The sequence below is a fragment of the Thamnophis sirtalis genome, unplaced genomic scaffold (genome assembly GCF_051295495.1).
Source record: "Thamnophis sirtalis isolate CommonGarterSnake01/CBP01778 unplaced genomic scaffold, rThaSir2_p1.2 scaffold_5, whole genome shotgun sequence".
Taxonomy (NCBI): Eukaryota; Metazoa; Chordata; class Lepidosauria; order Squamata; family Natricidae; genus Thamnophis; species Thamnophis sirtalis.
The window spans coordinates 9,583,606-9,596,515 of NW_028261385.1; the positions used below are offsets into that span (position 1 = coordinate 9,583,606).

The following is a 12,910-nucleotide window of genomic DNA, read 5'->3' on the forward strand; positions in this document are numbered from 1 at the left end:
TGCTACACCAGATCTAATCCCCCTCAATGCTGAGTGATGTGAAAGAGTCAGGGAACACCCCAAGCTCTAAATTAGAACGAGCAAGCTGCAATGACCCCGTTCACAAGACATGCAATGGCCAAGGAAATAGCTACGGTACCGTCACCGAATTTGCACGCCAGAGGCTGCTGTGTCCCAGGGGAAATGGTTCACTTCCAGGTACCAATGTTGTGCACCACTCAATAATCTTCATTTCATTGAGAATGTATTCAGCTCCAGGGTCTGCTGTTACTTTGGGCCAGGGGTCTCCAACCTTGGCAACTTTAAAACTTGTGGATCTCAACTCCCAGAATTCCTCAGCCAGCTAAGCTGGCTGAGGAATTCTGGGAGTTGAAGTCCACAAGTCTTAAAGTTGCCAAGGTGGGAGACCTCTGCCTTGGAGATGATGAACTGGTTGCCCTCTTTGTGTTCGACTGACCCTAGAGCTTGTCATAAGTCAGATATTCCTTGACTTGTGACCGCAAATTTCTGTTGCTAAGCCCCACCGTTGTCGGGGGTCCCCCATTTTGTGACGGTTGTTAAGGGAAGCACAGTAGATGTTAAGTCACTCACCTGGTTTTGCTAAGCGAATCTGGTTTCCCCGTTGACATTGCTCAGGGGGCGTCAAACTTAAGGCCCGTGGGACGGATCCGGCCCGCGGGGTGCTTGAATCCGGCCTGGGTGGGGCCAGCCTACAACAGCAAAGGACCAGCCTGTGGCAAAAATGGAGCTTGGGAGGGCCGTGCTTGCTCCCCCGCCTCCCCCGAGCTCCATTTTCGCTCTCAGAGAGCTGGCAAAACAAACTTAAAAACAAACCAAAAGGCGAAATGTTTTGCATTTGAGCCTCCAAGAAGGGACAGGAAAGGAGGAAGGGAACGAGGCAAGACAAAGAAGGAAAGATGGGAAGAGATCAAGGAAGGAGAAATAAGGAAAGAGGAGAAGGAAGAAGAAAGGAGAAGGGAGAGGGAAGGAAGAAGAAGAAGGAAGGAAGGAAGGAATAGAGGTGGGTTCAGCCCGGTTCGGTCGAATAGGTAGTAACTTGGCGGCCTGGGTCGCTGGAACCGGCAGTTACCCAGGCCTGCCACGCCCCCGAACCGGTTCTCTCGGTGGCATCATAGGCACCACCAATTTGTTTCTGGTTTTTGTGCATGCACAGAAGCATTTTTATAGTATTGTGCCTGCATGTATAGTGCATCAAGTGCGCATGGAGCACATCCCTGAGGAAACTGGGTAGTAGCAGCAGCCTGAGCCCAACCCTGGGAAGGAGGGAGGGAGGGAGGGAAGAAAGGAAGGAAGGAAGGAAGGAAGGAAGGAAGGAAGGAAGGAAGATCAGCAGGGACTGGGCATGGCTACTCTAGTGAAGAGAAGGACCAGGGGAGACATGATAGCAGGCTTCCAATATTCTCTCACCAAGGAGAGATTTCACCTAGAAATAAGGAGAAATTTTCTGACGATGAGAACAACCAACCCATGAAACAGAAAGTTGCCTAGTTGTTTAAGTTTTATTTTATTTATATGCCGCCCTATTCCCAAAAAGGGACTCAGGGCGGCAAACAACTTAAACGGGAAAGGGAAACATACAAGTACAAAATAGACATTTAAAATGACCAACAACTACACCTGTCGAGAGGGGAAGGGAGCTCATCAACCCCAGGCCTGCCGACACAGCCAGGTTTTAACGGCTTTTCGGAAAGCAGGGAGAGAGGTGAGGGTCCGAATCTCCACGGGGAGTTCCAAAGGGCCAGAGCTGCAACAGAGAAGGCCCTCCTCCGGGTCGTAGCCAGATGGCATTGGCTGGTAGATGGCACCTGGAGGAGGCCGACCCTGTGTGATCTAATGGGTTGTGGGAGCGTCATCACTGGAGGCTTTCAAGAAGAGATCCGTCAGAAATAGTGTAGGGTTGGGTTGGACTAGATGACCTACAAGGTCCCTTCCAACTCTTAATTTGTTAATCTGTCATATCTGGCTTCACCTATTAATTTATTTATTATGAGAGTGAGGGAGGGTTTGAAAGAAATCTCCCCCGCCCCCGACACGAGTGATGTCAAACTGGCCACACCCCACCCCCAAGGTCAGACCCAACCCTGATGCAGCCCGTTCTGCAACCGTCATAAATACGAGTCAGTTGCCCAGCGTCCGAATTCTGATCTGGGGACCACGGGAAGACCGCAGTGGTTGTAAGTGTGAAAAACGGGTCACAAGTCACTTTTTACAGTGCCGTGGGAGCTTCGGACGGTCATTAAAAGGAACTGTTGTAAGTCGAGGAGTACCTGAGCTTTCTGAGGGGGAAAAGGTATCTTTCTCGGCAGGACATAAAGCAGAGGCGGGGAAAACCAAGGCCCATTTGTGACTTGTGGACTTCAATTCCCAGAAATCCTGAGCCGGATGTAAAGGCTCTTATGCCACGCTTATGTGGATAGAGTTCCTCTAAGCCCCCTGTTCTTGATTCTCTACCAGGTTCTCAACAGTGGTGGGTTTCAAATTTTTTTGGAACCTACTCTGTGGGTGTGGCCTGCTTTGTGGGAGTGGCTTGCCTGCCATGTGACCAGGTGGGAGTGGCCAAGATGATGTCAGCGTTCCCAGTGAAGATAGAGGTATAAATTATACAGAAAAGAAAGAGGCATCCATACACTTGAATTTAACTTCAAAGCAGTGGCAGCATCTTAAATTCATTAAATAATAATGTTTGTTAGGGCTATGCACTGTTTTTGAATATATAGGAATATATAGGAATGTAAAGCCCACAGCATTTACTTGGTACTTTTTAAAGCAGCGACACCTTTTTCCTGGATTCATGAAATATCTACTTTAAAGAGTTGTGTGTGGGGTACAGTGATGGGATTCAAATAATTTAACAGACGGTTCTCTGCCCTAATGATTTCTTCCAACAACCAGTTCACCAAACTGCTCAGAAAGTCAACAATCGGTTCTCCCGAACTGGTGCGAACTGGCTGAATCCCATCACTGGTACCCACGGATGTGTATCCTGGTTGATAACAGGTAAAAGCGAGACAGAGAGGACTGTTCATTATGGAAGCACATAAACCATGGACCAGTTGGAAAATTAAGCACAGGTAATCCTGGATTTAACCACCATTCATTCAGTGACCGTCCCAAGTTTACAACGGCACTGAAAAAAATGACTTATGACTGTTTTAGGGACGTGGTGGCTCAGTGGCTAAGATGCTGAGCTTGTCAATCAGAAAGGCCGGCAGTTTGGCGGTTCGAATTCCTAGCGCCATGTAATGGAGTGAGCTCCCGTGATTTGTCCCAGCTTCTGCCAACCTAGCAGTTCGAAAGAATGTAAAAATGCAAGTAGAAAAATAGGAACCACCTTCGGTGGGGAGGTAACAGCGTTCCGTGCGCCTTCGGTGCTTAGTCATGCTGGCCACATGACCACGGAGACGTCTTCGGACAGCGCTGGCTCTTCGGCTTTGAAACGGAGATGAGCACTGCCCCCTAGAGCCGGGAACGACTATTACATATGTGCAAGGGGAACCTTTACCTTTAATTCTGGATTTAGGGCCATTCATTTAGCAACCGTTCCAGGTTACAACAGCATTGAAAAAAGAGACTTATGACCCTTTTTCACACGCACAAACGTTGCAGCATCCCCATGATTAAGTGATCAAAATTCGGACGCTGGGCAACTGACTCATGTTTATGACGGTCGCAGCGTTCTGGGGTCAGGGGTTCCCCTTTTGTGACCTTCTGACAAAGCAAAGTCGATGGGGAAGCCAGGTTCGCTTGACAACTGTTAATCACTTCCCCATTGCTTTTGCTTGTCAGAAGGTCACAGTGATTTGTTTAATGACTGCAGCAAGAAAGGTCATAAAATGGGGAGGGGGAATTCACCGGAGAGCTGTCTTATTTAGCAACAGGAATTGAGGGTTCCGCTGTGGCCATAAGTCAAGGATTACCTGTAGCGCCAAATGTTCCTGTCTTGTTTTGAAGATCGTTATGGTAGATCTCTGGTCTGATAGCTGGAAAGGAGAACAAGTGTGCAGAAAGCTCATTGTATGCTGGTCCCATTCCAGGGGTTGGTTCCTGCCAGTTCTAACATCTTCTATAGAAGAGGTTCCACAAATCTACAGTGCCGTTTAGAACCGGTTCCAGCTCCCTCCCCCTGCCCGTCCGCACATCATCAAGATGAAGAGCGAGAGGAGGAATTCTGGGAGTTGAAGTCCACAAGTCTTAAAGCTGTCAAGTTTGAACACCCCTGGGCTTTTTTTTTTCTAAAGGGTTAGGGGTGCAAGGGTCTTGTAACCTGACAGCCTTAAGACTTGCGTGCTTCAAATGCCAGAGTTTCTGAGCCAACATTTTGGTTGCTAAGCAAGAGCGTTGTTAAGTGAGTTTCACCACATTTTACAAGTTGGCCATGCCCACCCAGTCACATGACTGCCACTCCAACTAGGTCACATGGCCGGCAAGCCACTCCCACAAAGCAGGCCACACCTACAGAAGAGGTTCTAAAAAATTTTGAAACCCACCACTGGTGGGTACGTGGAAGAGAATCAAGAACAGGGGGCTTAGAGGAACTCTATCTACATAAGCGTGGATAGAAGAAGATCCAACTACATTGAAATCAAGGAGGATGGTTGAAAAGCTTTATCCAATTGGAGTCACACAGATAAACTTTTATCTCTCTCTGTGCGTATCTTTCTCTCTCTCTCTCTCTCATTCTCTCTCTCTCTCTCTCTGGATCTCTATCTCTGAATCTCTCTCTCTCTGTATCTCTCTGTATCTCTCTCTGTATCTCTGTATCTCTCTCTCTGTGTGTGTGTGTGTGTATATATATCTCTCTCTGTGTATCTCTCTCTCTCTTTGTATCTCTCTCTCTCTGGATCTCTCTCTCTGGATCTTTCTCTGTATCTCATTCTCTGTGTGTATCTCTCTCTGTATATACATATATATACATATACATACATACATACATATATATATGTGTGTGTGTATGTGTGTCTGTGTGTGTGTGTGTATACCTATACCTATACCTATCTAGCTATCTGTCTATCTGTCTGTCTGTCTGTCTGTCTGTCTCTATCTATCTATCTCTATCTATCTATCTATCTATCTATCTATCTATCTATCTATCTATCTATATCTATCATATCTATCTATCTATCTATCTTTCGATCTCTCTCTGGATCTCTCTCTCTGGATCTCCTCTCTCTCATTCTCTCTCTCTCATTCTTCCTTTCTCTCTGGATCTCTCTCTCTCTGTATATATATATATATATCTCCCTCTGTATCTCCCTCTCTCTCTCTCTCTCTCTCTCTCTCTCTCTCTCTCTATATATATATATATATATATATATATATATATATGTGTGTGTGTGTGTGTGTGTGTGTGTGTGTGTGTGTGTGTGTGTGTGTCTGTATCCCTCTCTCTGTATATATCTCTATCTCTGTATCTCGCTCTCTGTGTATCTCTCTCTCTGTGTGTGTGTGTGTGTGTATATATATATATGTATATGTATGTATCTCTCTCTCTGTGTGTATCTCTCTCTGTTTCTCTCTCTGTATCTCTCTCTCTGTATCTCTCTCTGTATCTCTCTTTCTGTATCTCTCTCTGTATCTCTTTCTCTGTATGTATCTCTCTCTGTATCTTTCTCTCTCTGTCTCTGTCTCTCTCTCTTCTGCTCCACTCTTCCTAATTTTGGTTGGTAATTTAAGACCAATTCTGGGCCCTTTCTCCGATTTCCTAAATTACTTTCCTAAAGTAAAGCCCTTTTCCCCCCTAGAAGCTTTACCGAGAAGGCAGAAGATTGTATTCTTAAAGTGAATAAATAAAGGGACAGTTCGCCGACTGAGTACGGTGGCTTCCTAACTTTGACTCTGCTGCTTTTGTAAACAAAACAGACCCCAGTATATATATATATTTTGCTCTAAAAAAAAATCATACCGGCTCAGCAACCACATGACTTTAGGCAGAGGAAAAAGTCTGACAAACATAGGTGACGATGCTTAGGAATAACCCGTCCTCAAGAAGATGTGGTCAACCCCCCCCCCCAAAAGCCACCAGCAGCGTTGCGAAACACGGAATCCTGGGCTAACTGAACCGTCAGGATTTCCAGAGATGTGAAAAAGTGTCACAATGAAAAAGAGATGAGCTAAGGTTTGATTGGTAACTTTTATAGGCCCATTAAGGCTTGGAGTGTTGGCATGTTCTCAATCAATCAAAACGAGTGATACAATAGAGCATTCAGTGGAATTATTTGGTGCAATATGCATAGGGATAACATCCCCATGGTCTTTGTGTAAATTACCCATTTTTTTCATATTTCAAAGCTGGGTGTTTCACTGGTTTTCCTTCAGGGAGTCCTCGACTTATAAAAGTTCACTCAGGGACCCTTCAAATTTAGAACGGCCCTGAAAAATGTGACTTAAAACAGTTTTTCCCACACTTAGGATGGCTGAAGCATCCCCGTGATCAGGTAATCAAAATTCAGACGCTTGGCAACTGGCATGAACTTAATACAGTTGCCCGGTTCCTGGCTCATGGGATTTGCAGTGTTGTTGTAAATGTTGTTGTGGCCCGCCAGGGGAGCTGGCAGCAGAGTCGGACAGTGTGGAGGTTGGGGAAGAACATGGGCCAGTCCTGGAGGCTGGGGAAGGCTTGGCCGAGGGCTCTGCATCGGAGGCAGAGATGGGGCTAAGGCTGTCTGGCAGTTCTCAGCTGCCTTCGGAGCTAGACAGCGGTGAGGCAGAGGAACAGGAGGAGCCTGTTCCCAGTGTCCACATGCACAGAGCTGCCAGAAGAAAAGAACAACTCAGAAATCAGGGTCGACTTGGGAGTAAAGCCACAGGCGGAAGGTGATTGGCCCCTCCCATAGGACATAAAAGAGGAGCGAAAGGGGAGTGGGCTTTTGCAGGAAACAATTTGGTCATTAGATTCGTTTCAGGAGTGTGAAGATCTGTCTGTGAATCTCAGAGACTCTGTGCCCAGTCTTTCCTTGCACAGCGCCTCCTTTGGAAAATATTTACATGGCAGCTTTCCAAGCTAGATAAGGTCTGTGGTCATAAATATTCCTTGGAAAGACTGTTTGCCAGGCCTTTGCTGATTGGGAATGAGAGGAATTCACATTCCTTTAATAAAAGAGTTTTTTGTCAGGACCAGGACTCTGCCTCGGGCTTTTGGGGGAAGCCTAGGCCAGAAGAAGGGTCGTATTTAAGATGCTTGGCAACTGACTCATATTTATGACGGTCCCAGGATCAACTTTTGAGACCTCCTGACCAACAAAATCAATGGGGAAGCCAGATTCATTTCACAACCACGTCACTAACTTGAGGTTGTAAAATAGGACAAAACTAACGTCATGACTGTCTTGAGAATGCCCCCCCCCCCAAAATGTGGGCTCAGTTGTTGTTTCAGTTGTATAACCACACCCCTGCAACACAGGTAGCCATCAACATAGAACCACAATTGAGCCCCAAATTTCTGTCGCTAAGCGAGACAGTTCTGCAGTGAACTTTGTCCCATTTTACGCCTTTTCTTGCCACTGTTGTTAAGTGAATCACTGCGGTTGTTAAGTTAGTAGCATGGTTGTTAAGTGCTATTGCTTCTTGTTCTGCCCTCTGGTGCTTTGGAGAATAATAGTTTAGTTATCTTAATAATTAGAATAACGGAATAGCAGAGTTAGAAGGGACCTTGGAGGTCTTCTAGTCCAACCCCCTATACAAGCAGGAGACTCTATCCCATTCCAGACAAGTGTCTGTCCAATCTCTTCTTCAAAACCTCCAGTGATGGAGCACCTGGGTACTTGAGAGACCGCCTACTGCCAATTACCTCCACTAGACCGATACGATCGCATCGATTAGGCCTCCTCCGAATCCCATCTTCCAGCCAGTGCAGACTGGCAACTACCCGGAGGAGAGCCTTCTCGGTGGCTGCTCCGACCCTTTGGAACGAACTCCCCGTGGAGATTCGGATCCTCACCACCCTCCAGTCCTTCCGCGCCGCTTTAAAGATCTGGCTGTCCCGGCTGGCCTGGGGTTAAGATTCCAGCCCCACCCGAATTGTGTGACTGTTGTGCTCTCTTTTTAACATGTTGTATTGTCTACTGTGTGTCTCTCCCCCCCCTTTTTGAATTGTGAGCCGCCCTGAGTCCCCCCAGGGAAAAGGGCGGCATACAAATAAAGGAAACTAAACTAAACCCATAACCTCTGGAGGCAAATTTCTCCATAGTTCTAGGTTGCTTCTCTCCTTGATTAGTTTCCACCCATTGCTTTTTAATTTGCCTTCAAGGTGCTTTGGGGAATAGGTTGACCCCCTCCTTTTTTTTGTGGCAGCCCCAAATAGATGCCTATTTTCACGATTTTACCCCAGGTGTGAACTTCTTTCTTGGTGCGAAAGGTAGGCGAGCTTGATGTAGGTAGGCCTTTCGAATTGTGTTTTTATTTATTTCTTGCTCGGTATGAAATATGTGGAGCTGGGAAGGTTCGTGATATAAATAGATGTGGTTTTTCTGATGGATGCTTTATTTCCCGCTCCCCCCCAGCCCCGCTGCCAATGGAGCCTCCCCCACTGTCTTGAGGCAGAACATTGTGAGGGCACAACCTGATTGTGCCCTGAACTGCAGTGGGAATGACATGATCATGGATCACTCACGAGGAACGTTTTCCCTTGCTGAGTTGTAAATCATAGACACATAAATCTTGTCAAGACGCTCGGTTGAGTGTAGTGATCCAAGGAATAGGACTAGGAACTGGGACACTGGGAGTTCTAGTTCTGCCTTGTTGTGGCCCGCCAGCAGCCAGCGGATGTGGCAGCAGAGTCAGACAGTGGGGAGGTTGGGGAGGAACATGGGCCAGTCCTGGAGTCTGGGGAAGGCTCGGCCAAGGGCTCTGCATCGGAGGCAGAGATGGGGCTAAGGCTGTCTGGCAGTTCTCAGCTGCCTTCGGAGCTAGACAGCGGTGATGTTGTTGCAAATGTTGTTGTGGCCCGCCAGGGGAGCTGGCAGCAGAGTCAGACAGTGGGGAGGAACATGGGCCAGTCCTGGAGTCTGGGGAAGGCTCGGATGAGGGCTCTGTGTCGGAGGCAGAGAGGGGGCCAGAGCCGTATGCCAGTTCTCAGCTGCCTTCGGAGTCAGAGATCAGTGAGGCAGAAGAACAGCAGGAGCGAAAGGGGAGGGGAGTTTGCAGGAGACAATTAGTTCAATTCATTAGAGTGAAGATCTGTTCCTGACTTCTTGCCAAGTATTGTCTGCTACAGAGTGGCGTTTGGAAGATATCGGCCTGGCAGTTCTCCAAGCCTGATCAAGGTCTGTGGTTGTGAAATCTCTTGAAAGACTGTTGGCCGGGACTTTGCTGGAGAGGAATTCCCTTTAAAGCTAAATAAAAGAGGTTTTATCAGGACGAGGAGTTGGCTTCGTGCTTTTGGGAAGCCTAGGTCGGAACATGCCTTAGGTGCAAAGCTAAGCTGGGTGACTTTGGGCCAGTCACTCCGTCTCAGCCCGAAGACGAAGGCAAGGGCAATCACTTGAGACAAATAGTGCATGGGCTTACCTGTGTAGTTGCCCAAGCTGAACTCGAAGGAGCTGCATACAGGTAACCCTCAACTTACGACCACCATAGAGTGTCAAATTTATGTTGTTAAGTGAAACATCTGTGAAGTGAATTCTAGCCACAGTTGTTAAAGTGAATCACTGCAGTTGTTAAGTTAGTCACATGGTTGTTAAGGGAATCTGGCCATCCCAGGTTGGCTTTGCTTGTCAAAAGGTCTCAAATCCTGATGATATGACCCCAGGACATTGTAATTGCCAATTGTTTGAATTTTGACCGCATGCCTTACAAGCATGAATGCTCGAGTTGGTTGTAGCCCTTGAGCCAGTATTATGGGGGCGGGGGGGCGGGGGTGAAGGCAAAGGATGAGATCTATCGTTTGGGGAAGTGAGGTTGTCTCTTAGAAGGAAGGAAGGAAAGAAGGAAGGAGGAAAGAAAGAAAGAAAGAAAGAAAGAAAGAAAGAGGGAGGGAGGGAGGAAGAAGAAAAAGAAGAAAGGAAAGAAAAAAGAAAGAGGGAGGGAGGGATGAGAAAGAAAGAAAAAGAAAGAAAGAGGGAGGGAGGAAAGAAAGAAAGAAAAGGAAAGAAAGAAAAGGAAAGAAAGAAAGAAAGAAAGAGAGGGAGGGAGGGTGGACGGAGGAAGTAACAGAGGAAAGGATGGAGAGGGAATGAGGAAGGAAGGAAAGAAGGAAGGGGGAAGGAAGGAAAAGAGGAAAGGCTATAGAAGGCAAAAAGGAAGGAAGGAAGAAAGAGGGAGGGAGGGTGGGGGGAAATGAAGATGGAAGGAAAGAAAGAGGAGAAAGAAAGAGAATTGGAGAGAGAAAGAGTGAAAGAAAGAAAGAAAGAGGGAGGGAGGAAGGAGAAGAAAAAGAAGGAAGGAAAGAAAAAAGAAAGAGGGAGGGAGGGAGGATAGAGAAAGAAAGAGAAAGAAAGAAGGAGGGAGGGAGGAAAGAGAAAGAAAGAAAATGAAAGAAAGAAAGGGAGGTAGGGGGGAGGGAGGAAGTAACAGAGGAAAGGATGGAGAGGGAATGAGGAAGGAAGGAAAGAAGGAAAGGGGAAGGAAGGAAAAGAGGAAAGGCTATAGAAGGCAAAAAGGAAGGAAGGAAGAAAGAGGGAGGGAGGGTGGGGGGAAATGAAGGTGGAAAGAAAGAAGGAAAGAAAGAGGAGAAAGAAAGAGAATTTGAGAGAGAAAAAGTGAAAGAAAGAAAGAGTGAAAGAAAGAAAGAAAGAAAGAAAGAAAGAAAGAAAGAAAGAAAGGCTCCCTCCACCATCACCATCAATTTGCACTAAAAATAAGAATCAGGTGGCCTGCAGGTCTAGATTTAAACTGGAGTTAATCATCACCATGGAAGAAAAAGTTAAATCCATTTCTCCATTGCAAGGAAGGAAACTGTTACCAGGTGAGCCGTGCTATTCTCTGTTAGGACATCGGCTCTCCCTTTTGTCGCCTTTTAAATCTTTCAGTGGAAGATGCCTTGAAGCTTCTCCTTTAACAGCCTTTCAAAGGAAGCTCTCTAAAGTCAGGCACACGGCCAACTCAGTTAAAGCAAGATCTCCAGGAAGCGTCTGGGTTCGCAGGAGAAGTGACAGCTGCTAGGAAGAGTCCAGCAACTGCAGATGGGCTTTCTCCAAGAGAAGAGTTCTTAACAAAGTCCTTGCCCCCCCCCCCGTCCCTCTTGCTGTAGGAAAAAAAAAAGACTTTTGATTAAGCCAAAAGCAAGAAGATGCAAGGATATCACCATGCCAGGGATGCTTCTGTACCAGTGATGGGTACCATGAACCCCAAGACCAAACCTTCATGAAATGGGGCAGCAATGAAACGTGAAAATTCAATAGCAACCAGTCCTTTTATAGAAATAAGAAGCAAAAAAGGGGAAGGATCCCATATCCTTTAAAGAAAAAGAAAGGGAGAGAGTGCAGAGGCATCATGAATAGAATAATAGAATAGAATAGAATAGAATAGAATAGAATAGAATAGAATAGAACAGAATAGTAGAATAGAACAGAAGAATAGAATAGAATATAATAGTGAAGGGAATAGAATAGCATAATAGAATAGCATAATAGAATAGAAAAGAATAGAATAGAATAGAATAGAAAAATAGAATAGAACAGAATAGTAGAATAGAATAGAATGATAGAATAGAATAGAAGAATAGAATAGAATAGAAACAATAGAAGAATAGAATAGAAACAATAGAAGAATAGAATAGAATAGTAGAATAGAAAAGAAAAGAACAGAATAGTAGAATAGAATAATAGAATAGACTAGAATAGAATATAGAATAACAGAGTTGGAAGGGAACTTAGAGGTCTTCTAGTCCAACCCCCTGTTTGGGAAGGAAATCATCTACCATTTCAGACAAATGGTTATCCAATCTCTTCTTAAAAACCTCCAGTGTTGGAGCATTCACAACTTCTGGAGGCAAGTTATTAGATTAATTGTTCTCACTGTCAGGAAATTTCTCCTCAGTTCTAAGCTGCTTCTCTCCTTGATTAGTTTCCACCCATTGCTTCTTGTTCTATCCTCAGGTGCCTTGGAGAATAGCTTGACTCCCTCCTTTCTGTGGCAACCCCTGAGATATTCCTGCAATTCTTCTTCTTAAGCCGGCCCTCCTGGGCACAAAACACATTATTTGTTTCTGTTGTAGGAGGAAGATTAAAATACAGGTAGTCCCTGATTTACAACAGTTTATTTAGTGACCGTTCAGAGTTGCAACGGCTATTAAAAAAGGGACACGATCGTTTTCCACACGTACGGCCATTGCAAGCATCCCCATGGTTACATGATCAAAATTCAGGTGCTTGGCAACTGACTCCCATTTATGACGGCTGCAGTGTCCCAGAATCCTGTGATCCCCTCTTGCGACCGTCTGACAAGCGAAGTCAATGGGGAAACCCGATTCACTTAACAACCGTGTTACTAATTTTGCAACTGCAGTGATTTCACTTAACAAATGTGGCAAGAAAAGTCTCGAAACGGGGTGTAGAATAGGTGGTACCTGGCTCAATAGTAGTAACTGTGAGAGGGATCTTGGAGTCCTAGTGCATAACCATTTAAATAGGAGCCAGCCGTGTGCAGCAGCTGTCAAAAAAGCCAACACAGTTCTAGGCTGCATCAACAGAGGGATAGAATCAAGATCACTTGAAGTGTTAATACCACTTTATAATGCCTTGGTAAGGCCACATTCGGAATACGGCATCCAGTTTTGATCACCACTATATTAAAAAAGAGAGTGTGCAGAGAAGAGCTGCAAAAATGATTAGGAGGCTGGGGGATAAAACACAAAGAACGGTTGCAGGAACTGGGTATGTCTAGTTTAATGAAAAGAAGGACTAGAGGAGACATGATAATAGAGGTGGCGCAGTGGTTAGGGTGCAGTACTGCA

The 12,910-nt window shown here is 45.8% G+C and overlaps 1 protein-coding gene across 1 annotated transcript in view; it reads left to right on the top strand.

Annotated features, from left to right (window-relative positions):
* ARK2C (arkadia (RNF111) C-terminal like ring finger ubiquitin ligase 2C) overlaps positions 1–12,910 on the top strand; it is a 153,809-nt gene that overhangs the window by 9,409 nt on the left and 131,490 nt on the right. The gene's annotated exons all lie outside the window — the stretch shown is intronic.